The sequence below is a fragment of the Caretta caretta genome, chromosome 8 (genome assembly GCF_965140235.1).
Source record: "Caretta caretta isolate rCarCar2 chromosome 8, rCarCar1.hap1, whole genome shotgun sequence".
Taxonomy (NCBI): Eukaryota; Metazoa; Chordata; order Testudines; family Cheloniidae; genus Caretta; species Caretta caretta.
In genome coordinates this window covers 19,162,323-19,189,141 of record NC_134213.1, presented here as the reverse complement: position 1 = coordinate 19,189,141, position 26,819 = coordinate 19,162,323, and the positions used below count along the sequence as shown (strand labels likewise).

General features: G+C 43.6%; 1 long non-coding RNA gene across 1 annotated transcript; it reads right to left on the bottom strand.

Moving 5' to 3' along the window:
- Nucleotides 1–12,373: 12,373 nt before the first annotated feature.
- On the bottom strand, nucleotides 12,374–18,226 carry LOC142072960 (uncharacterized). The gene is made up of 2 exons (XR_012669585.1): nucleotides 17,854–18,226; nucleotides 12,374–15,958 (listed from the first exon to the last, which is right to left on the bottom strand). It is a non-coding gene; the product is annotated as an uncharacterized LOC142072960 (long non-coding RNA).
- Nucleotides 18,227–26,819: the final 8,593 nt, after the last annotated feature.

Genomic DNA, 26,819 nt, shown 5'->3' with positions numbered 1-26,819 from the left:
ATTGTTTACCTCAGCCTGTATTGTCAAGTGGATGCTAGAACACTATATAAAAATGGCTTGGGTCCTGAACCTGTTATCTCAGATTTGCTTAAGCTTCATCAGGGGAAGTTTAAGTAGCAAGGTGAGATCCCAGTTAAGCTGGTACACCCTGGATATAATATTGGACATTGGCCTATAACCTATGGACTAAATTCTAAAAGAACTCTTTGCAACTACAAAGCTCACCATCTCTGCTATAAATCTGAACCTCAAGAATTGAACTCATGTCTGTATGTATATTGATCTTTTAAGTATACACTCTCTCTCTTTTTTTTTAATAAATTTTAGTTTAGTTAATAAGAATTGGCTATATACATGTATTTGGGTAAGATCTGGAAGATTCATTAAACTGGGAGATAATGTATCCAGTCCTTTGGGATTGGTAGAACTTTTTTATATGGTGAAATAAGATTTGCATTAATCTTCATCATGTCTGACTTGGGTAACTAGGTGGAGGCCTGAGGCTGGGTTACTTTGAGGGAACTGTGTTGTTGGCTTCTGAGTAACCAGTGAGTTATAATAGAAGCTGTTTAGTGCTGGGTTGGTAAATCTAAGTATTAAAATTTCCACCAGCTTTGGGGTGGTCTACCCCATTCTTTGCAGTTCATCCTAATTGAGTTACCTCACCTGGCTCCCCTAGGCATCGGGTCACACATGCTCTGAAATTAGCACTCCTATTTAAAATGTTTATATAACCATCTCCTGCCATCAACTGACATACTATTGTAAAGTGACCTTATTTGGGGCCCCAGAAGTATAAGAACCTTGTAGCAGACTAAACCAGTTTCTCTGCTGTTTTAACCCTTAGAACCCTAGCATCTCCCAGACTGCCCCTATGGGAAACAGAAAAGGATTTAATAGAGATGACTATGGGGAGGATTTTCAAGAGTACCTACCTTCCATTAAAAGTCAATGAGAGTTGGGTGCTGTCAAAAACCTTGTCTTATATCTCCATGAATTGTTACCAAAGCAATCAAGGAAGAAGGAAAAGATGTCTTGACCCTTTACACGAGATGCTAAATACTCCACCTCTTAGAGCAAAATCATTCCTCCCTGCCCTCTCACTGAGCAAAGATTAATTGTAACTGGGAATTAGGCTACTAAGTCAGTCTGGGCAATTCAGCAAGGAGAAATGTTTCCCAAAGAGCTTTACTCCTCCAGTCTTATCACCAGGAGTTTGAGTTGAATGCTCATTAACAAGCAAGAGATAAGAAGAATGTTTCCTGATCAAGCTACAGCAAACATCTGATGAAGTGAGCTGTAGCTCACGAAAGCTCATGCTCAAATAAATTGGTTAGTCTCTAAGGTGCCACAAGTACTCCTTTTCTTTTAGCAAACCTCTAATAACCCAGAGCAAAGCTCAGCCTACTCTATAGCTGTTATATTTGGCTCATTCCCTGCTAATATGAGCAATTTTCCCAGCTGCTTCCCAGGGAGCCATTTTATAGGGTTCTTTCTCCAGAGCCCTGGGTTCTTGATTGGGGCCTTGCCATGAGCCCTGCCTCACTACCTTAACTCCTTCCACCCGAGGGGGACTACGGATACCCAAGAGACTTCCATGTCCACCCGAAACTGTGCCACACAGTTTGCAGATGGCAACACATTGAAACAATCCTGCCTTCAAGTCTAAAGGGAATATAATTCATTCTGAGTTCAGCAGGAGCCAGCTATCAACTGTGCTGATTTCACAGGTATTACTGTTTAAACAGTAAGGCTCTTCAGACACAAAGCCAAAATTAAAAGGGACTGAGGCAAACCTTCACCTATATTTCCTTCTCTGAGTGCTGCTCAGATGAGCTGATGCGCTGCAGTGGGTGATTAAAATCTCTATGATGCACTGGGAACTCATTTAAGATATTTAAATAGAAATTTTACAAGATGGGCATGAATCACAACAATGGATTGGAACAGACCTTTTCCCCCTACCTCATGACTGCCATTACCCTCCCTGAACTGTGAGAGAGATCAGATCCCAACTTCACAGCTTGCACCCATATCTGTAATGGGCAGAACTGGATCAGCATTACAGCAGGGCGACAAATGGTTTTCCTGTCCTGTGAAAATGTTTGAGATTTCAAAAAAAATTTCCCATTCCACATCAGGATGTAACCAAGATTTTTTTTTCTAATTAAAAAAAGAGATAGAGTTCAATATGGCAATGTGTCCCTACCCTCTGTTTGCCAGAAGCTGGGAATTTGATGGATCACTTGATGGTGACCTGTTCTGTTCATTCCCTCTCGGGCACCTAACATTGGCCACTATCGGAGGACAGGATACTGAGCTAGATGGACTTTTGGTCTGACCCAGTATAGCTGGTCTCTTGTTCATTCACGCAGGTTCTAGTCCCTGTTCTGCCTGATTCCCTGCTAGGATAAGGCTATTCTGGGGTGGGGCTTTCTCAATGGCTTCTGTGGCAGCTGTTCCACTTTGAATAAATAATTAAATAGTCATGAGGCTAGCAAAAGAGTGCCTCTATAGCCTGGTAGCTAAGGTATTTGCTTAGCATGTGGGAGTCCCAAGTTCAATTCCCTACTCTGCCTCAGTCCATTTTTTCTGATTCAGAGCAGGGACTCGTAGCTGGGCTCCCCCATCTGGCCTTACCATGGGGCTAAAGACTCTTTGGGGGTGGGTGGGAGCTCTCTCTCTCTCTCTCTCTCTCATTTTGACCAGGAATTCCATTGAACCTAAGGAAGTTTACTCAAAACTGATATTTTTTCACAAGTTTTGTGTTTGATGAATCTGCATTTTCCAATGAAAAACCATTTCATCAAAAATTTCCTGACCCTCCCTGTTCAGCATGTGACTGATCAAACTTTAAGCAGGTTCATGTTTGAAGCCAAACCTTGATCCGAACTCCAGGGCCATGACCTATCTCTAGTAACGATCAGTAGTATTATGGTTAAACAAGGTTTTTCTCCTCCCCAGTCCATCTTCCCTTTCTATTCAACGCCACTGCACAGTCATCTTACTGCCCATCCATATTTGCATGGCAAAGACCTGGCAGGTTGCAAACACCAATAATGACTTTGCTGCAGGACCAAACAGAACGATGTGATGCTGAGCTGAGCAGGCATGAATGGCCATTATTCCAAAATGAATCCTGAAATACTAGCCAAGGGAATGCAGACACTGAAGAATACATTCCTTTTGATAATGGGTCTGGCTAAAGCACAGGGCTGGGCTGGGCACCAGGAAACCTGAGGAAACCCTCACTCTGCCACTGATTCTTTGTTTGACCCTGGGCATGTTACTTCACTTCTGTTCCTTAGTTTCCCCATCTATCAGATAGTGAGGTTTAATGCTTTCATACTTGGACACTTAGAAGGGCGACAGTGAAAAATAAAAAGACTCTTTCCTTAGGCTTGTTCACCCTGAGCATATTAATCCTTGATGGGACATGCTGGAGTTATTGAGCCTTGTGTTGGTCATGTCACAAGTAATGTTTGTTATCGGCAACACAGTAACTCCAAAACATTGATATGACAAAGCCTCTAACTTCAAAACACAGTTGGCACTTCAAAATGCATCTCCTCCCACGAATTCCCAGGGCGTGTTGCTCTCCTGAGGTTCCACAACCCCCATCTGCTCCAGTAAACAAACTGGGCTTGTCAGGCTTTTGCTGAGGTTTTCATTCCACAGAGGAGAATCAGTCCTTTTCATGCTCCTACTCAGGGCAGCAGCATAGTGATGCTTTCACTGCATTTGTTGTCAGAGAGACCAAATATTATTCTGTCTTTTTGGGGAAACCCGTAATCCCATAGGCGGAAGGGCAGTGCAAACAGCATGCACCACAATAGAGCCCTTGTAGACGCTTGCCAGGGGAAGTCTTAGAGGAGCAATGGAAAACACATTTTTAAAGTGCACAGATGTAGTTACTCATGCAATTTACAATCTTTCCACCCTTTTATACTCAAATCCATAGCAAACCTAGATTAAGTATATTCTATAGCTACAGCACGTCCTGATGCAAGAATTTCCTGTTTACTTAAGCTGTTATTCTTTTCCATAAACCACTGGGAACTGGATCTTTAAAGTAAAAAAGGTATCTTTGTATAAAGATAACAAAATACATTAAATGGATCCAACCTGAACAATCCAGATCTGGACCCAAATCCAAATTTCCACAAAGCTCAAAGGTATGTATTTCTGGCCCATCTATAAAATACTCTTAAAATAATGAATGGAACAAAAAAGTCGAGCTATGCACTCATCTTTGCCCTTGTTTATAATACCAGAGCACAAGGGCACTCAACATTAAAAGGTAACAAATTTAGAATGGAATGAAAGGGAACCTTTATGCACATAATGTACAATAGGGCCTGTGGAACTCACGGCTGCATGATTTTCAGGCCAAAAAATTAGTACTTTTTTTTTAAAAGAACTATATGTGACATTTCTTATGAGTGAGAAATGGAGCCAAGCCACAGATTTACAACGTGGTATCTGGAGTCAGATTTCAAATATTCCTAAAATAAAACAATGGATGGGGTTATTCAGATCTGGGCTCATTAGAAGCTAGCTGTTAAAGTTGAATCTTGATCCTGGTGTGGGCTCTTCAAGGAAATTCAAGGATGTCTGAATCTAAAACTGCCTCTTCTTTATACAGACATGAATAAGAATAGCCTTTGCAGCCAGGACATATTTTATTAATACTTATGGTTCAGAGCATGAACTGATCACCAAATGTGGACAGAAATAAATTCCCCCCGGTGTACAGGTTATTTATCTATCTCTCTATCATTCAGAAGTGTACTTGGTTTTAAAGACAGATGTCAGAATAGCAGCCATATTAGTCTGTATCCGCAAAAAGAACAAGAGTACTTGTGGCACCTTAGAAACTAACCAATTTATTTGAGCATAAGCTTTCGTGGGCTACAGCCCACTTCATCAGATGCATGCAGTGGAAAATACAGTAGGACAATTTCATATACACAGAGAACATGAAACAATGGGTGTTACCATACACACTATAATGAGAGTGATCAGTTAAGGTGAGCTATTACCAGTAGGAGAGAAAAAAAACCTTTTGTAGTGATAATCAAGATGGGCCATTTCCAGCAGTTGACAAGAACGTGTGAGGAACAGTAAGGGGGGGAAATAAACATGGGGAAATAGTTTTACTTTGTGTAATGACCCATCCACTCCCAGTCTTTATTAAAGCCTAATATAATGGTGTCCAGTTTGCAAATTAATTTCATTTCAGGAGTCTCTCATTGGAGTCTGTTTTTGAAGTTTTTTTGTTGTAATAGTGCGACTTTTAGGTCTGTAATCAAGTGACCAGAGAGACTGAAGTGTTCTCCGACTGGTTTTTGAATGTGATAATTCTTGACGACTGATTTGTGTCCATTTATTCTTTTACGTAGAGACTGTCCGGTTTGGTTAATGTACATGGCAGTGGGGCATTGCTGGCACATGATGGCATATATCACATTGGTAGATGTGCAGGTGAAGGAGCCTCTGATAGTGTGGCTGATGTGATTAGGCCCAATGATGGTGTCCCCTGAATAGATATGTGTCATTACACAAAGTAAAACTATTTCCCCATGTTTATCTCCACCACCACCCCCACACTGTTCCTCACACGTTCTTGTCATCTGCTGGAAATGGCCCATCTTGATTATCACTACAAAAGGTATTTTTTTTTCTCTCCTGCTGGTAATAGTTCACCTTAACTGATCACTCCCGTTATAGTGTGCATGGTAACACCCACTGTTTCATGTCCTCTGTGTATATAAAATCGTCCTACTGTATTTTCCACTACATGCATCCGATGAAGTAGGCTGTAGCCCATGAAAGCTTATGCTCAAATAAATTGGTTAGTCTCTGAGATGCCACAAGTACTGTTTTTTTGTTTTGTTTTAAAGAGTTTACATTTCAAGTGCCCAAACCCCCAATCCTTAATCTTGCAAGCAATCCTGCTGCAATGGATTACACAGGTTAGGTGCAATATAGGGATATTGTAACCCTCTTCTGAAGCGTCCATCAAGGAGCATTATTCAGTGACAGGATACTGGCCAGGATGGACTATTATTCTGTGTCAGCATAGCTAAACAGACCATTGCTTTGTTCTGGTATGGTACTTCCTGTGTTCTAACTTGATGAAGCTTGAAGCAACTCTCACTGTTTATCCACAGAGAAGCATTGTTTTATCAATAGTTTTTTGGAATCATTTCTATGTAGTGAATATGAACACCTTGAATACTGGATGCATTGTGCTGCAGGCAGGAGCCAAAGGGCCTGGTTCTGATTTCATGCCAGTTTCACATTTGGGTGACTCTGCTAAATTCATTGGAGTTATTTTTTATTTAATCCAATGTAAGTGAGAGGAGAATTTGGCCCCTGATATTTTAAATGCATGTGATCTTCTCCATCTCTCTAAATCCTGGTGGGCAAATATGTGCATAAGGGAAAGATCACAATAAGCATTGTCACCCTTGCTGACAATCTTGGCAAGAAGATCTAGGATTGGATGGCCTGGAAAGTGAACGATCGTATAATCCCTCCACCTTATCCCTCCAGGTCACAGTAGAAACTCATTGGTGGTATACAGAGGCAGGATGTAGAGGAAACTCACACTGTTGTCAATGATGTACCTGTCTATGGAGAAAGAGAACCTCAGCCTACAGGACTGTAAATCTGGCCCCATTCCAGAGCATCGAATACACTTTTAAAACATCCAAATATACAAGAGACCAGAAAAGATAGGTTAGAAACTTTGAAGTTCCAGAGATTCTGACTATGAATCAACATGATGCTGCCCTGATGATTACAGACTGCCCTGCTTCGCCAATCTGTTTCACTTAAAATACCAGCCAGATGCTACGTTTATAAAAAGCACCAGTTTTGGAACCTTGCCATGGATGCTGCAGAAGCACAGCGGACAAGTTCCTCCCCAGAGATCCAGTCAACAAGCTGCCAGTCATCATGCTACCACAGTAGCATGGGCTGCGCAGAAGGACTCAGCAGTGCCTTCCAAGAAAAGGCAGCAGACTCCAGCTTCCAAGCCAACATTTACAGTGCCAAGAAACATCAAATCTGTTAGTCAAGTTATGGGCTATGTTGTGCAGCTAACCAGACACCTATCAGCCTAGGATATCAATATACTTAAATGCATTTGCTCTTGTCACATAGGATTGGTATGATAAAAACAGAAATATTTTTAGGGCAGAGTTCTCTTGCTCATAATCCACTCCCGAGCTGAGTGTAGGTATTATTTTAACTAAGGACCTGATTCTGATTGCTCAGCAGTGTAAATCAGGAGTACGTCTACTGAAGTACACAGGTGACACTGATACAAACATAACAGGAGTCAGGTCAGAATCAAGTCCTAAAGATGGGCGTAAGCCCCAATGTTTGTTATGGAGCCCAATTTTGAATTCCCCAAAGCTTGGATGTGAAAAGATCCAAAGGTTTGCTTTGGGTCTTTACAGACACCGAGAACAACTATGCAATTCAGATCCAGTCAGGATCAGATTCTTAACCCTCAACTCGAGTTAAGAGATGTTTGGATTCAGGATTTTGATTCAGGTGTGTCCCTAATATTATTACAAGCAACAAGTAATTTCCAAGTCTTGTCCTGGTACAGGAGGATTATAGCAAGGATAAAGAAACCTGTAGCAAGCCTGAGAGCAAGTCCTTAAATAGCTAAGCTCTAGCCCAGTCACCACAACTTATCAAAGTAAATAGTGTGTCTGTCATGGATAGTGACAAGCAATATAAAGAGCTTGTGTAAAAAGGAGTGTAGTCACTCCTTATGTGCGATAAAAGGTTTCTCTGTGTTGCCTCCACAGCTAACTTTGACTGCAATGACTTTCCACTGTTTGGATGTTTATCTGAATATAATAAATGCCCTAAGGATTGTCAATGGCCATCTGCTATGCATCTAGATTGGGCTGGAAGAACCACCTAACACTGAAAAGAAATGGATTTCCAAGCCTTAGTAGCTTACTCGTGTTCAAATTAGAGAGTATCCATCAGTCTGGCTGTGAAAATATTGACAGACACATGAAGAAATGGGTAAGAAAGAGAACTTGTGGGAGAGTGGAGGCAAGACCCGTGGCCCACATGCTACATTCTGATCAGCCTAGGACATGAGAGATGGAGCCTCCACCCCCAGTCCTCATTGGGGCTGAACTCAACATAGAAATCACCTTCAATCGTTTGTCACTTGACCATTTGTCCATGCCCTCAAACATGATAATTAGTTGAGCAAAGCTCATCTCAATTCTCAAAGTAGATACTAGAGCCCCCTCTACTAGTTAGGAAACCCCTACTTGAGGTTGGCGAAGCTGTTGTTGCACTATTCCTCAACAGCGAGGCAGTTAAAACAAAAGTCAAGGCAGCTCCTAGGTCCTGTTGGAACAAGGATGCACTCAAAGGACAAGACGATGCAGAGTCAATCATCCCAGGAGGTCTTAGATGGCGACTTACAGAAGAGTATTGGCCTTCAAGCCAGGAGGAAACCTGTGAAAGCTTTTCTAGCCATCCTGGAAATTCAGCAGCTGATATAGACAAAGGAGCAAAGAGGAGCAGGTTAAAAATGCAGACAATTTTTCACATAAAGTTCATGAAGCTTTCTTTTAAAATTTCAAAATGTTGACCACTCTGTATGCTTGTCAAAAACAGTAAACCAAACATTTTTCTTAAAGAATTTTGAAATATTTCTTTCAAAATATTTGTCAGCATTTCCAAAACAGTTTTAAAATCTGACCAGCTCTTATTGTTAAAAAAATGTTTTGTCCTATTTTTAAAGTGAATTTCTCTGAATGTTCATCTAGAACTGGACTCCTCATTTTTACCAGTTAATTAATTACATTCAGTGTAATGTTGCCACTAGCTAGATGCAGCCCTAGATTACACCATCATCTGACAGCATAATCCTGTGTGCCGGGCCTTGTCAGATACAGTCAAACTGAAGGGCTGGAGTTGTAAGGCATTTGCAACTTCCCCTCCAGTGATGGTTCAGCTTCCAGCTAGCACAGCCCTTGGGGAGGGAGGATTGGACACTAACCGCTCTGGCAGACACAACAGGCCACTTTGCATGACCAATAAAATCCTTATAAGAACCAATGTGCACACTGGCATAACAGATGGTGGCTTTACAATTAACAATCAATAATCTATGGATTAGAGACTCTCTAATTACATAGATCCTTCAAACACATTACAGTACTTATCATTTCTGTGATACACTACCATCCAAATGGAAGGTCCTGTGGATCCACCACTTCCTCAATACACACCGATTCACTGCTGTGACAGTTTCTTGTGTGGCAATAATCCACAGATTAAGGACTCCCTGCATCTGCACTAATATGGCTGTGTATCACATCTCCAGGAAGGAGTCCATGTCTATGCCAGGATAGAGCTGAAATCTCAGTGGAAGAATAGCAATGGTGCCAGAGCCACTGAAATCTTGTCTCGTTATCAAGGAAATCAGATTCTATTGCCTACTTATGTGGGACTAATAGTGCCTGGTTTGCAAATCTCTGACGTGGACTAAACCCACTCGCTCCTGCCTCCGCTCAAGACCACAGACAGGCAAATACCGTTTTGCTGGTAAAGCACCTAGTGCAGTTTATTTACAATATTCATTTCTACCCCCGCACCCCCCATATACATTATATAGCCTTTTAGTCCGAGGCAGCCTCCTGAGGCAAGCAGGAAAAAGCTCTCCTTCTCTTTGTGCTTCTTTTCCCTCTTCCTTCCTGTGCCTTTTGTATCCTCTGCCTAATTAGCCTCTTAGACCTTGTCTACACTACCACTTACTTCAGGATAACTTACATTGCTCAGGGGTGTGAATAATCCATACCCCCTGAGCGACATAAATTACAGCAACCTAAGTGTCAGTGTGGCCAGTGCTATGTTGATGGGAGAGCTTCTCCCACCAATACAGCTACAAGCTCTTGCGGAGGTGGAGTTATTAAGCCAATGGGAGAGCTTTCTCCCGCCACCATAGAGCATCTTCACCAGACACGCTACAGCCACACAGCTGCCTCGGTGCAGCTGCGCTGTGGCACTTCTAGCTAGCACTTCTAGCACTTTCCATTGAAACTCCAGTGGCCTTAAGCATCTGTCAAGGTTCCTTCTCCACTCTGAACTTTAGGGTACAGATGTGGAACCTGCATGAAAGTTCCCCTACGCTTATTCTTACCAGCTTAGGTTAAGAACTTCCCCAAGGTACAGACTTTGCCTTGTCTTTGAACAGTATGCTGCCACCACCAAGCGTTTTAAACAAAGAACAGGGAAAGTGACCACTTGGAGATGTCTTTCCCCAAAATATCCCCCCAAGTCCAACACCCCCTTTCCTGGGGAAGGCTTGATAAAAATCCTCACCAATTGGTACAGGTGAACACAGACCCAAACCTTTGGATCTTAAGAACAATGAAAAAGCAATCAGGTTCTTAAAAGAAGAATTTTAATGAAAGAAAAGGTAAAAGAATCACCTCTGTAAAATCAGGTTGGTAAATACCTTACAGGGTAATCAGATTCAAAACATAGAGAATCCCTCTAGGCAAAACCTTAAGTGACAAAAAGACACAAAAACAGGAATATACATTCCCTCCAGCACAGCTTATTTTACCAGCCATTAAACAAAAGAAAATCTAATACATTTTCTAGCTAGGTTACTTACTAACTTAACAGGAGTTGGAAGGCTTGCATTTCTGATCTGATCCCGGCAAAAGCATCACACAGACAGACAGACAGAACCCTTTGTTCCAGATTTGAACAGAACCCCCTCCAGATTTGAAAGTATCTTGTCCCCTCATTGGTCATTTTGGGTCAGGTGCCAGCGAGGTGACCTTAGCTTCTTAACCCTTTACAGGTGAAAGGGTTTTGCCTCTGGCCAGGAGGGATTTTATAGCACTGTATACAGAAAGGTGGTAACCCTTCCCTTTATATTTATGACAGCATCCATTAAGAATCTTAAAGGCAGACATAGAAGTCTGTAAACTAGTAAGGACTACTAGTAAATATTGTGTTTGTTTGTTTGTTGATATCACAACATTTATTTTAAAAAGATCACTTGATGTACATGTAGCAAAACTATATGTTTCTGTTACAGTTAAATAATAAATAATATAATTTGACTTGGTATCATACAATATGCTCTGAGGAGAAAGTCCGGGATATACACCTTAACACACTCAAAACTGTTTCCAGTGGGGTCCTGCAGAGATTAGTTCTTGGCCCTATACTATTTAACATTTTTATCAATGACCTGCAAGAAAACATCAAATCATCATTGATAAAATTCAGAGGACACGAAAATTGGGGAGTGGTAAATAATGGAGAGGAAAGGTCACTGATTCAGAGCAATCTGGACTGCTTGGTAAACTGGGCACAAGCAAACAATGTATTTTAACAGGGCTAAATGTAAATGTATACACCAAGGAACAAAGAATGTAGACCACACTTAAAAGATGGAGGACTATTCCCTAGGAAGCAGAGACTCTGAAAAGGATTTGGGGGTCATGGTGAATAAACAGTTGAACATGAGCTCCCACTGGGATGTTGTGGCCAAAATATCCTGGAACGCATAAACAGAGGAATCTCTAATAGGAGTAGAGAGGTTATTTTACCTCTGTATCTGGCACTGGTTTGACCATTGCTGGAATACTGTATCCACTTCTGGTTTCCACAATTCAAGAAGGATGTTGATAAATTGGAGAGGGTTCAGAGAAGAGCCAGGAGAATGATTAAAGGACTAGAAAACCTAAGTGATAAGACTCAAGAAGCACAATCTATTTATCTTAACAAAGAGATGTTAAAAGATGACTTGATTACAGTCTATAAGTATTTACATGGGGAACAAATATTTAATCATGGGCTCTTCATTCTAGCAGAGAAAGGTATAACATGGTCCAATGGCTGGAAGGTGAAACTGGACACATTTAGACTGGAAATAAGGCATACATTTTTAAAGGTGAAAGTAATTAACCATTGGAACAACTTACCAAGGCTTGTGGTGGATTCTCCATCACCGATGATTTTTAAACCACTATTGGACGTTTAACTAGAAGATCTGGTCTAGGAATTATTTTGGGGCAGTTCTATGGCCTGCATTATACAGGAGGTTGGTCTAGATGGCCTTAGAATCTATGAATAATCAGATCATCTAGTCCAGTGGTTCTCAAACTTTTGTACTGGTGACCCCTTTCACATAGCAAGCCTCTGAGTGCAACCCCCCCTTAAAAATTAAAAACACTGTAAAATATATTTACACCATTCTAAATGCTGGAGGCAAAGCGGGGTTTGCAGTGGAGGCTGACAGCTCGCAACCCCCCCCCCCATGTAATAACCTCTGTCAAAGTCAGATTTAGGACTCGCATAATTTGTCAGACCACTCTGTTTATTAGCAAAGCGCTTTGCTAATGCACCCAGATGTGAGCCCCTCTCTGAGACTCAAGATAACTTATTTATACAGCTAAGCCAAAGCCAATTTAACATAAGAGACAAAAGAAAGCAGAAACTGACAAATGTACATACATATCTTATTTGCATACTAACATTTACCAATCTCCTAGTTCAGTAGGAGCTCTAAGTTAATTAGTTTGAGGACCCATTGTCTCACACTCCTTAATGTTTCTCTTCCTGACAAGTATATTTCAACAAACCCTTCAAGTAGCATTTCTTTAATGAATTATGATTTCAATATAATTCATTCTACTTTCACAATCCCTCCTTTTGGTCAAGCTACACAATGACCAACAATGACTGGGTTCCACATATCAATCGTTCTTTATCTCTTTGTTCATCAGAGATATTTAAAATCATCAAATTAGCACTCTGGTTTGGGGCAGCTATCTGTGTAGCATGCCTGACACAATTTTGGATACAACAGGAAAGTAACTGAAAACATACAAAAATTATTAGGATTCCAAACAGGAGAGTTAGGCTCCCTGAAACAACCAGTTTCCTATGCCAGAGAAATTGAAAAGGTTACTTAGCCACTTCCATAAAGAACTTGGCTCTTCATGGGGAAGATATGCGATTTGTTCTAAGTGGCTAGCACGATCTATTACCTCATTGGTGTTGTCTGGTATTTACACACAGCAGTCTTTTCCAATGAGAGCACAAGTCCCTCCTTTTGCTGGCAGCACTATGTCCAATGCCTGACGGTTTTGGAGGGCCATCTGTCGGATTGCCCATTTCTTTGGCCAGGGCTCTTAAACTTTCTCCGGTTTCATTTGCCATTATTTCAACTACTGCTTGTAACCTTAGGAGCCTTTTTGCATGATGTATTACTCCCCCTAATGGTATTAAGGAACCGCCAATGGCCTCTTCCCAGGTTAAGGGGCTTATGTTATTTACATACCATTGGGCATCTGTTAAGTCCCTTCTTTTTCGCCTGAAATTGCGGAGGCGTTCTCGAGGGAAGGTTCCTAGCACTCGGAATTGTGGGAAGAGTTGGGCGGGATAACAGATTCCTGACCAATTAGCTGGTAGTGAGGTATAAGCTCTGGTCCCACACACCCAGTGATGGCCTATTAAGGCCAGGAAGGGTCAGTTGCACCTATTTGTCATATAGGTGTTTGCAAAGGAGGAGTAGTATCCCCCAAAGGGTACAGGGTAATTCTCCTTATGAGGAGTGGTGTTATTTGCATGACATTGAAAGATTGTATTGTTTTCACTAAGGTTACTGTAGAGGGAACATGAGTGATTTCTCTGTTTGATCCCAGGTTGAGAAAAAAATTCATATCTCCATACCCACCATTTTTTAGTTTTGTTTGAATAATCCCATACACCATTGGCCACAATATGCTGAAGGCAACGGCTTTTCCCCAGATCCAGCCCTGTCCCATTACACACTCAACACCAATGACCTTTTCCCTCCACCATACTTATCCATTTAGATGCATTTATTCCCACCGCTTCCCAAGAGTCATTGCTGTTCCATATTTTGTTAAACGGACAAGGCCCTCCAGTGAGGTCTGGGGACTTGAGTGGGATAGCCAGGACAGGAACACCAGTTTGAGGGTGCGCTGGGACGTGGCTGCAGACCCAGCAATTAGAAATATTAAGTGTCTGAGCTATCCACACCTGCTGCTGGATAAAAGAATTGTCATCGTGGTCTCCCCAGACCCCGTCCAGCAGCCGAGGAACAGGCAGAGGCGCATGTTGGAGGCAAGGCTCTTCTGGTTCTGACAACCTCAACTGAGGGAACCACAGTCACGGTTTTATGCCCACCAGGCAGTAGGCGCTAGGCTCGCTACTGCTTTTTTTTTGTTGTTGTTCGTCGTCTGCTTCTGGCATCCCTTACAAGAGCATAGATTGTAAGGTATTGCAGACTGTTCCTCTACGTCTTCTTCTGGAGTCAAAATTGACTCTGCGTTGTTTTGAGGTGATGACTGGTTCTCTGGGGATGGTGCCTTCTTACACTGTGAAGCATGTATCCACTCTGCGATGCCAGATAGTTTAACAGCCGTCTGTGTAGTAAGCAGTTCCTGATGAGGACCCTTCCACTGGGGCTCCAAGGTGTGCTTTCGATGATGGCGCCGTACATAGACCCAATCACCTGGCTTGAGGTTGTGGCAAGCATTGGAGGTGGGTTCCATGGGCCAGGCGACTCGAACCTGTGAATGGAAGTGACTTACAGCTTGCATAAGTCCCTTGCAATACTGAAGGAGCGCACTGTGAGTCAAGTTCAAATCTGGAACGGGAGTAATGGTAGTCATTGCTCGCATAGGGCGTCCCATAACAATTTCAAAGGGACTTAATTTATGCCTTTGGAATGGCGTGGATCTCATGTCCATAAGGGCTACTGGCCAGCTTAATCCTGTAGAGTCACAAATTTTAGCAAGCTTATTCTTAAGTACACCATTTTGTCTTTCAACTGCACCTGCACTCTGCGGGTGGTAGGGACAGTGCAACAGGTGTCTGGTATGCAATATACGGTCCAGGTGTTGGATCACTGGACAGAGTAGCAGGAATTCCCTTGGCAGGCATAATATGATTTAACAAACATTTGGCAACAGACAGTGAGTCAGCCTTGCGACAAGGAAAGGCTTCAGTCCAAACGGAGAATAAACATACCATAACCAATATAAATTCATATTGTTGACACTTAGGCATTTGTGCAAGAACGGTGCTTGAGGCAGGCCCCGGAACCCCTGGGCCACTTTTACAGGTTTACCAATATTATGACTTTGGCAAATGGTACAGGCTGCACAGTGGCGGGCTGCATAAGAGCTAAAATGGGGGGCCCACCATCCTGTCTTTGTTACAGCAGAGACCATCCCCTCCTTTCCGACGTGCGAAACACCGTGTAGCAGGGCGGCCAGAGATGGGTAGAGTGAAAAGGGGGCTACAAAGGCGCCAGTAGGCGAGCGCCAAAAGGAATTGGAATGTAGAGAGCAACCCCTGGGCAACCCAGGATTCTCTCTCGGTTTCTGGGGCAGAGTCTTGGAGCAGGGTGAGGTCAGTGGGGGACCAGGAGGGTAAGAGGAGAGCAGAGAACAAGGGACTCAGACATTTCGCCTAGGCACGCTGCAGCAGCCACAGCACGCAGGCAGGGGGGTAAGCCTTGGGCAACAGGGTCTAAAGTGGCAGAGAAATAAGCCACTGGTCGGTTCTTTTCTCTGTGCATCTGAGTGAGAACTCCAAGTGCACACCCAGATTGTTCGTGGCAGAAAAGGGTAAAAGGCTTAGAATAGTCAGGCAGCCCTAAGGCAGGGGCAGAAGCCAAACCCTGTTTGAGGGAAACAAAGGCAGAATTGGCCTCAGGGGGCCACGGCATGGGGTCAGGCACAGAGAATCCAGTGAGTTCCTGGAGAGGTTTTGCAAGGGAGACATATTGGGGAATCCATTGTCTGCAAAATCCAGCCATGCCTAAAAACTTCCGGACCTAGCGTGGGGAGCTGTGTCGGGGAAAGCTAAGGATAGCTTGGACGCAGGTGGGAGAAAGTGCACAGGAACCCTGGAAGAGGAGAAAGCCAAGGTATGTGACAGAAGTTTGACAGAGTTGTAGTTTAGAGCGAGAAGCTTTGTGACCCTTATTTGCTAGGGCAGTAAGGAGCACTAAAGAGTCAGTTTCAGAGGCAGACAATGAAGGGGAACAGAGGAGTAGATCATCTACATATTGGACTAGTGTGGACCTGGACGGGAAAACAAGGTCAGCAAGGTCTCAGGCTAATGCTTGGGAAAAATATGACGGGCTTTCAGTATACCCCTGGGGCAGTGTGGTCCATGTGTACTGTTGCCCCTTGTAAGAAAAGGCAAACAGGAACTGGGAGTCAGGGTGAACCGGGACAGAAAAGAAAGCAGAGCACAAATCAACAACAGTAAAATGAGTTGCATCTGGTGGGATAGAAGCCAGAATCTTTGAGAGAGGCAAGTTTTGATTCTGTCCACCTATGATTTGCCTCTTCCCACCACTGCATGAAACAATCAACCTCTCCTTTTGCCAATTTAGTTTTAGGTTGGCCGAGTTTGTCTTTTAAGACGTCTACTCAGTCTTTGTCCCAAGATCCTAACAGTGGCCACTGAATTTTGGGATTCTCCTGAGTTAGCCTTTTGCATTCCCATACACATCCTCCCCCCCCCCCCCCCCGCCCCCACCAGGTCAGCCTTTTGAAGCCATCCCCCACCCATGTCATGAGGTTTTCTGTTCATTAAAACACAACAATGCTAGCAACAAGACAACACCACAGACAAACAACACAAAACATAGATCCATGGTATTCTGAGTTATTCTTCAGCTGGCACCAGCTTGCTTGTAGAGTCTAAAAACAAAAGAAACACTTTCCAAGCCCCTGGTGGGGACAGATTATTGCTTAATAATAATACCACTTTCTTTTTCAAATTTCCTTGCTAATTGCAGGAAAAACAGAAGAATTACCTCCAAGCTGTACTTATTTTGTTCTATAGTCAGGCTGTTCTATAGTCAGGCTAGTGAATTACCCCACTCACTGATCATTTATGAAATTCATGAGGTGGTGTACCTCAGTTTCCCCTCTTGTGCAACAGACCATGTTTGCAATAGTTTCTCTGCTGTACCAAGCTATAAGTTTATTCTCATGTAATAGCTGAGACACAGCTTCAGATTTTAGCACTATACACACACACAAAATTCTCTTTTGCCTAACATTCCTTGCACTGTGATTACTCTTTTACACAACTGTACCCCAATTACACTTCCATCTTGTACAACTAGACACAACCAGGAGCAGCCAAGTTAAGTTCCAATAGAAACCCCTTACATCCTTTAGTGATTTTGATTACATTACCCAATAGTCAAACAATTTTGATCAGATTCTCTCTCTGCCTGCAGCAGTCCCTTATAGACCATTTCTGTGGGAAAAGGGCCCATTTTCCCTCAGAATAGCGGTAAAGGCTTCTGGGGACAGAAGCATAGTGCTGGTAGTAGCCATTCTACCTGACCCCCTTAGCCTAGACCATTTTTCCAGAAATTTACAGGAGTCCGGACTCTTCCTAAAATACAGAAACTGAGCCGGCATTCCTTTAGGGAACTGTCCCGACTTAGACGTCTGGTTACCCATACAGGAGGACTTTACACACCAATCACACAAGAAGGAAAGTCGGGTTCGTCAGAGTGATGCCCAGTGCAACACACAAAAGGAGACCACAGGCTACTGCCTCAATCGCCCTGGCTTTCACACCAAGGGTTTTACCCAAGGCGCGGTGCGGCTGCGATTGTGCAGATTTCACTCACTCAGATCGTGGAGACAGGAACCCTTTGGTCAGCAGATCCTCGGATGGAGATGGCGCCCAGACTCAAACACACCACAGGGAGGACGGATAGACACAGAGACAGGACAGTCCTCAGTCCAGACAAAACACAGAAATAATTACCTGACCAGATTCCTGATGTCAGATCCCGGGATCCCTACCAGAACAGAGTGGGAACCAACAGGTTTGATGGCGTAGACTTCACTGTGGTCATGCATCCTTCCATTCTGGCAGAGGACCGCTCGGGCCAAATGCCCAGGTGCCGGCTTGCCACAGCCGTCCTAAGAACAGTCAGAAGTCACACAGCCCCAGAGAAGACGGTTGCCATCTCGGTGGAACCTCCAAATTGTCAAAGTCATATTCAGGACTCGCATAATTTGTCAGGTTTCAGAGGAACAGCCGTGTTAGTCTGTATTCGCAAAAAGAAAAGGAGTACTTGTGGCACCTTAGAGACTAACCAATTTATTTGAGCATGAGCTTTCGTGAGCTACAGCTCACTTAATCTGTTTATTAGCAAAGCGCTTTGCTAATGCACCCAGATGTGAGCCCCTCTCTGAGGCTCAAGATAACTTATTTATACAGAAAGAAAAGGAGTACTTGTAGCACCTTAGAGACTAACCAATTTATTTGAGCATGAGCTTTCGTGAGCTACAGCTCACTTCATCAGATGTATACCGTGGAAACTGCAGCAGACTTTATATATACACAGAGAATATGAAACAATACCTCCTCCCACCCCACTGTCCTGCTGGTAATAGCTTATCTAAAGTGATCATCAGGTGGGCCATTTCCAGCACAAATCCAGGTTTTCTCACCCTCCACCCCCCCCCCCCACAAATTCACTCTCCTGCTGGTGCTAGCCCATCCAAAGTGACAACTCTTTACATAATCAAGTCGGGCTATTTCCTGCATAAATCCAGGTTTTCTCACATCCCCCCCCCACCCCCATACACACACAAACTCACTCTCCTGCTGGTAATAGCTCATCTAAACTGACCACTCTCCAAGTTTAAATCCAAGTTAAACCAGAACATCTGGGGGGGGGGGGGGTAGGAAAAAACAAGAGGAAACAGGCTACCTTGCATAATGACTTAGCCACTCCCAGTCTCTATTTAAGCCTAAATTAATAGTATCCAATTTGCAAATGAATTCCAATTCAGCAGTTTCTCGCTGGAGTCTGGATTTGAAGCTTTTTTGTTTTAAGATAGCGACCTTCATGTCTGTGATTGCGTGACCAGAGAGATTGAAGTGTTCTCCGACTGGTTTATGAATGTTAGAATTCTTGACATCTGATTTGTGTCCATTTATTCTTTTACGTAGAGACTGTCCAGTTTGACCAATGTACATGGCAGAGGGGCATTGCTGGCACATGATGGCATATATCACATTGGTGGATGTGCAGGTGAACGAGCCTCTGATAGTGTGGCTGATGTTATTAGGCCCTGTGATGGTGTCCCCTGAATAGATATGTGGGCACAATTGGCAACGGGCTTTGTTGCAAGGATAAGTTCCTGGGTTAGTGGTTCTGTTGTGTGGTATGTGGTTGTTGGTGAGTATTTGCTTCAGGTTGCGGGGCTGTCTGTAGGCAAGGACTGGCCTGTCTCCCAAGACTTGTGAGAGTGTTGGGTCATCCTTTAGGATAGGTTGTAGATCCTTAATAATGCGTTGGAGGGGTTTTAGTTGGGGGCTGAAGGTGACCGCTAGTGGCGTTCTGTTATTTTCTTTGTTAGGCCTGTCCTGTAGTAGGTAACTTCTGGGAACTCTTCTGGCTCTATCAATCTGTTTCTTTACTTCTGCAGGTGGGTATTGTAGTTGTAAGAAAGCTTGACAGAGATCTTGTAGGTGTTTGTCTCTGTCTGAGGGGTTGGAGCAAATGCGGTTGTATCGCAGAGCTTGGCTGTAGACGATGGATCGTGTGGTGTGGTCAGATCCACTTCCTGGACACTACAGTGCTAATAAACAATGGCCACATAAACACCACCCTATACCGGAAACCTACTGACCGCTATTCCTACCTGCATGCCTCCAGCTTTCACCCTGAAAAAGTCTGCTGCAGTTTCCACGGTATACATCTGATGAAGTGAGCTGTAGCTCACGAAAGCTCATGCTCAAATAAATTGGTTAGTCTCTAAGGTGCTACAAGTACTCCTTTTCTTTTTGCGAATACAGACTAACACGGCTGTTACTCTGAAACCTGTCATTATTTATACAGCTAAGCCAAAGCCAATTTAACATAAGAGACAAAAGAAAGCAGAAACTGACAAATATACATACATATCTTATTTGCATACTAACGTTTACCAATCTCCTAGTTCAGTAGGAGCGCTAAGTTAATTAGTTTGAGGACCCATTGTCTCACACTCCTTAATAAGAAAAGGAGTACTTGTGGCACCTTAGAGACTAACCAATTTATTTAATTAATTTAATTTATTCAAATAAATTGGTTAGTCTCTAAGGTGCCACAAGTACTCCTTTTCTTTTTGCGAATACAGACTAACACGGCTGTTCCTCTGAAACACTCCTTAATGTTTCTCTTCCTGACAAGTATATTTCAACAAACCCTTCAAGTAGCATTTCTTTAATGAATTATAATTTCAATATAATTCATTCTACTTTCACACCTCGCAACCCCCGAGGGGTCCTGACCCCCAGTTTGAGAACCCCTGATCTAGTCTGACCTCATTATTTGTGTTACACTGACACCTAGAGATCAGGGCCCCATTGTGCTTTAGGGCCAGCATCATACAAATTTATAGCAAAGGGAAAGTTTTCCTCATTCTCCTTTCCCCAATCCTTCTGCTTGTTTGTTGCACCCTGTCTCAAAGCAAAGTCAATGGTGCTCTGCATATCTGCAAGGAGGGGTTCGTCTGCATGGAGCTCAGTTCAGATTCAGGAGTGTAAGCTCCTCGGGATATAGACTGCCTCTTCCTATTGTTTAGCACCACGGGGTCCCAATCCTGAATGGGGTTTCAGGCCACAACTATACTACAAATAATAAATGATAATAATAAAAATGATGTTGGAATAAGATGTACAGTAACTCCTCACTTAAAGTCATTTCGGTTAATGTTGTTACGTTGCTGATCAATTAGAGAACATGCTCATTTAAAGTTGTGCAATGTTCTCTTATAATATTGTTTGGCAGCTGCCTGCTTTGTCCAATGCTTGCAGAAAGAGCAGCCTGTTGGAGCGAGCTGGTCGGGGCTTGGAACCAGGGTGGACCGGCAGCCCCCTATCAGCTCCCCGCTCCCCTAAGTTCCCTGTGCAGCAGCTACCCAGCAGGCTATCAATTGCCGGCAGTTCAGCTGTCCCTCCCCCCACTGCCATGTGCTGCTCCTGCCCTCTGCCTTGGAGCTGCTCCTGGGAGCCTCCTGCTTGCTGGGGGGGGGGGGAGGGAGAGGGAGGGGAAAGAGGGGTGTTAATGTCAGGGTGTCCCCCTCCGCTTACCCCACCTCCATTGAGCAGGGGGGGACATGACAGGGCTCAGGACAGAGGGAGTTTGCTGGCAGCAGCTGCTGTCTCAACTTGCTGATCTACATAAAAAGGCAATGTACTCAGAGTGGTGTCAGCCTACTTAAAGGAGCAATGCGCATCTCTCTCTCTCTCTCTCTCTCTCTCTCTCTCTCTCTCTCTCACACACACAGGGTTTGTGTCTCTGTCTCTGTCTGCCATGCTGTCTCCCCTCCCTCCATTTCTGCTGCCTTGTAGAGTGTGAGGCTACATTAACAACAATGAGGGCTCAGCCGAGCGCTAGTTGGTCATTTGGCAGGAAGGCAAGGGTAGGCAACCTATGGCACGCATGCTGAAGGCGGCACGCGAGCTGATTTTCAGTGGCACTCACACTGCCCGGGTCCTGGCCACCTGTCCCGGGGGCTCTGCTGCTGACCTGGGATCCTGGCCGCAAGCCCCCTGCCAGCTGAGGTTCTATCCGCTGTCCCTGCTCAGCCCGCTGCTGGCCCCGGGTCCTGGCCACCGGTCCCGGGGGCTCCGCTGCTGACCTGGGGTCCTGGCTGCCGGCCCAGGGCTCTGCAGCCACCCCCAGCTGTGGCCCACTGGCCCCAGCCTGGGGCAGTGAGGGGTGCAGACAGGGGCAAGAGGGGGCACAGCTCAGCACCCCCACCTTAACAATTGTTCCAGCGCCACTGTACTGGGATATTTTTAAGTCCTGATTTGCTGCTTACATCACTCTCACGCCACGTGGAACAGCGCCCGGCGTTTGGCGCTGAGATTAGAATGTACGTGCAAGAACTGGAATCACAATCTTCGGACAGATTTCAAGATTTCCAGCGATTTGGCCCAATGCTTTCTTTTCTAATTAAACCTGAACAGTTCAATGAAAGTGACTTGAAACCTTGGATTTGTCTGTATTTCAGTGGATGGGTGTTGAAGATTTTGAAATGCAGCTTATTCAGTTAAAAAGCTCAGAAGTGTGGGCATCAAAGTTTGGAGATCTGCGGAGTGCACTTGAAGCTACAGAGAGAGATCCTGGGGCCTCTATTCTGACTTGCTGGACGTCCCTGCCAGTGAAATTTAATTGTTTGAAGAAAATTGCATTTGCAATGCTTTCAGCATTTGGATCCACATAGCTGTGTGAACAGGTATTTTCACACATGAAATCTGTCCTCTGTCCCTCTCGGAGCAGTTAACAACTGATCACTCAGAAGCTTGTGTGCAGCTTCAAGTATCCAAATACATGCCAGACATTGGGAAACTCAGCAAGGAAAAGCAAGGGCAAGGATCACACTAAACTGATCAGATTTGCATTTTAATTTAATTTTAAATAATCTTAAATTAATTTTAAATAGTCTTAAACATTTTAAAAACCTTATTTACTTTACATACAACAATAGCTTAGTTATATATTATAGACTTATAGAAAGATACCTTCTAAAAATGTTAAAATGTATTACTGGCACGCAAAACCTTAAATTAGAGTGAATAAATGAAGACTCAGCACATCACTTCTGAAAGGTTGTTGACCCCTGCAGTAAGGCATTCCCCGGAAAATATCCTACCCTCTTCCACCCTCTGACTTCCACCTCAACCAAGCTTCACAATTATCATTCCAATGTATCTTATTAAATTGTTTGTTTAAAACTTATACTGTGTATATAATATAGTCTTTTGTCTGGTGAAAAAAATTTCTCTGGAACCTAACCCGCCCCCATTTACATTAATTCTTATGGGGAAATTGGATTCGCTTAACATCATTTCGCTTAAAGTCGCATTTTTCAGGAACATAACGACAACATTAAGTGAGGAGTTACTGTAGTCCAAATAGAAAAGGAGTACTTGTGGCACCTTAGAGACTAACCAATTTATTTGAGCATGAGCTTTCGTGAGCTACGCTGTAGCTCACGAAAGCTCATGCTCAAATAAATTGGTTAGTCTCTAAGGTGCCACAAGTACTCCTTTTCTTTTTGCGAATACAGACTAACACGGCTGTTACTCTGAAATGTAGTCCAAATGTCAATGACATGGTACTGCATTACAAAAGGGACAGTGGATATGCTTTTCATAAATGGTATTTCTCTGTGTTTATTAAAAAATTGTAAATAGGAATAGTAATCAGTTTGGATTTATAAACACTCAAGTGTTCAAAGGACTATAAAATATATATTTTTTTACCTCTGATCACCTCTTCAAATCTAGTCATGCTCAGGAGTGACAAAGTTGTTATCCTCTGATTGTTGCTCAGTATAGGTGAGAGAATAATTCATACAGAATAGTTTCGATGACAAATTTTGCCTCTTTTACTCTTCATGAATTCTTCACATATGGATGTAGTCATTGTTCAAAATTAGTGTGAGTTTCTCCAACAAATAATTCTTGGCTTGCAGACTGTTCATGAACCATTCATTGCACATATTTGAAAACTGAAATTTGTGCAGAGTAGGTTAGTTACATAAATCACATGGATTTATTTCTGTTCCCTAACTGGAAACTTATATGATGAAATTTGAGCTGTTCAAGCTGCATATCTGAGTTTCGTATTAAATATTTGCAATTCACATTTGAGCATTCAGACTTACATAAAAAGACAAGTATTTGTAATAGTAAAGTTCATTCTACTGAGTATATGAGGAACGTAAATACAAAAGGGGCATGAAAATGACTGTTAGAAATTAAAAATAGGAACGAATATTAATAAAAGTAATATTATCTGGTATTTGTCTACTTCTGTTCTATCTGAAGGGAGCGTGGGGATCTCCAGCCACTTCCCAATGGATAAAGATCAATTGAGAAAATGACCAGCAAAATTGTCCCCACTGTCAGCCAAGGACTGTATGGGCTATGTATACTGCACTCCTCTCTTCCCCCCTCCAGCACAAGGTAGTCACTGCAAATCAGGGACAAAGCATATTGTTGGGACAGCATGTAGGGCATGCTGTGCCTGTTCTCTGTATTGAGAACATCAGCATTCAGGCCTCTCAGCCCAGCATGAATTCATACATGTTCATTGGTGCCTGATGCTAAAAGGACGCAAAGGGTATGTCTATACTGCAATTAAATACCTGCCCTTGACCTGTGCCAGCTGACTTGGGCTAAGGGGCTGTTTAACTGTGGTGTTGATGTTCAGGCTCGGGCTAGAGCCTGGGCTCTAGGACCCTGTGAGGTGGGAGGATCCCAGAGCCGGAACATCTACATTGCAAATAAACAGCCCCTTAACACAAGCCCCGCAAACCCTACTCAGCTGGCCCTGGCTAGCCACAGCCATGCCTCAGGTCTTTTATTGCAGTGTAGATGCACCCTAAGAGCAGTACATCATAAAACAAGGTGACTTGCAAAAGGGATCTATGTTGCCTTGCTTCATCTGGTTTCCCTTAGATCCACAAAGCACAGCTGCTGAGTTATTGCATTCTTCTTTGATGTCTTACATGAAATCATAATATTAAGTCCAGAGACACAGCTGACTGTTCTCTGCTTCCTGGTTAGCATTTCATGGTCACCACAGCAACTCCCACAAACAGTCTCGTTAACCTCCAAGAACTGGCCTGCTCATAATCTTAATAATTCTCCCTCTCCAGATGGAAGAGAAAACCTCCCTTCATAAAACAAGTGGCTTCTTCCATGAGTTATTGTTGAGACAATTTAAACTGCCTTTGGACACTGACTCCTTGGGTGCTCTAAAGCTTAGATTGCCAATAGGAGCCAGAAGGAGAAGAAAGACAGGAATGACGGTTCTGATGAAGAAAGAAGAGGCAGAAAGACCTTGCATATTGGGAAGTTTCCATATAATCTAAGTATGAATTTAAACTGAAATAGTTATATCAGAGTAAAAGTATCCACATGGTGTGAATACCTGTATAACTACACTGGTATAATTGGTAAAACTTTCCTGTGTAGACAAGGCCCAAGTTACACATCTGATTGTAGGGTTGCCAGGCGGCCAGTTTTCGACTGGAATGCCCAGTCGAAAAGGGACCTTGGCGGCTCTGGTTGGCACTGCTGACCGGGCCTTTAAATGTCTAGTCGGTATCGCAGCAGGGCCCCAGGGCTAAGGCAGGCTCCCTGCCTGACCTAGCTCTGCACAGCTCCCAGAAGCAGCTGCCAGGTCCTTGCAGCCCCTAGGCACATGGGTGGCCAGGGAGGCTCCGCATGGTGCCCCACCCCAAGGGCCGGCTCTGCAGCTCCCATTGCCCAGGAACCATGACCAATGGGAGCTGTGGGGGTGGCGCCTTTGGGCATGACGACAACGCACAGAGCCTCCCTGGCCACTCATTGCCTCTAGGGGTGGCAGGGGCCTGGTGGCTGCTTCCTGGGAGCCACAGTAAGCGCCACCAGGACCCCGAACCCCTCCTGCACCCCAACCCCCGTCCCAACCCTGATCCCCCTCCTGCAGCCCAAACCCTCACCCCAGCCCCACCCCAGAGCCCACACCCCCAGCTGGAGCCCTCACCCCCGCCCCCAGACCTCAACCTCCTGCCCCAGCCTGGAGCCCCCTCCTGCACTCCAAACCTCTCATCCCCAGCCCCACCCCAGAGCCCATACTCCCAGACGGAACCCACACCCCCTCCCTCACTCCAAACCCCTCTGCCTAACTCCACACCCCCTTCTGCACCCCAAACTCCCCAGCCCCAGAGCAATTAATTTTTGAGTTAATCGCATGAGTTAACTGCCATTAACCGAGAGCCCTAAAAATAATTGAATGTTCAAAACTGTATTCACCTTAACAAGCCAAGTTAAGCCTCATTTTAAAATACATAATGTATTTATTTATTTTATTTTAATTCGTATGTTATTGATTTACCCCCCAAAAATAAGAGAACAAGAAAGGGGAGGGGAGGGGAGGGAAAGGAAGGAAGGGGGGCATGGTGGGAAAAAGAGAATGACATCTTGGCTTCCATCTGGCCTTTAGAGTGGAGGTGCTAGGAGACAAATAATTATATCTTGTAGAAATCTCCCAAATTAGTGTTTCTGATTACATTTTTTGGCAAAATTTCAATTTTTTATTAAAAGATAAAGATACAAAAGCTGAAATTTTCCTATTTCCTCAAAAGACACTGGATTTTCCAGAGAGCTATGGATTTGGTTGAAACTTTATGACAACTCAAAAATGTTGATATTTAGACAGTTTTGTACACTTTGAAATTTCAAAAAATAAACCAATAAAAGTGTCAACGAATTCCCATGAAATTGTATTGGGTTTTCAAGTTTTTTTCTTAACTGTTTTTTCAACAGTTTTTTTCTTAACTGTTCTCTTAACTCCTACACTACAGCAAAGGAATCAAGTTTATGATGAGCCAGTTAACTCGAAGCCTTCTCATTTCAAAACAAGAAACGAGACTGTAAAATGAGTTATTTCCCTCCCATCCCCCGTAATAGATAGGATAGGGCATCCTCTCATGCCAGTAACATCTGGAGCCCTTGCAGTCTCTCTGATTTTCCAACTCTCATCAAACTAACAATGATCTCCTAAATAGCTCACAGATTAGCCTGCAGTAGAGGAAATGACTTCATTACCACCATGCACACAAATTCCCTTCCTGCAGCCAGACCACACCGTGATGAGCTAACTGCTTTAGTACTTCTTTAAGCTACAAATGCACAGTCAGGGACCTACTCACAAAACGCATTCATTCCTCCTC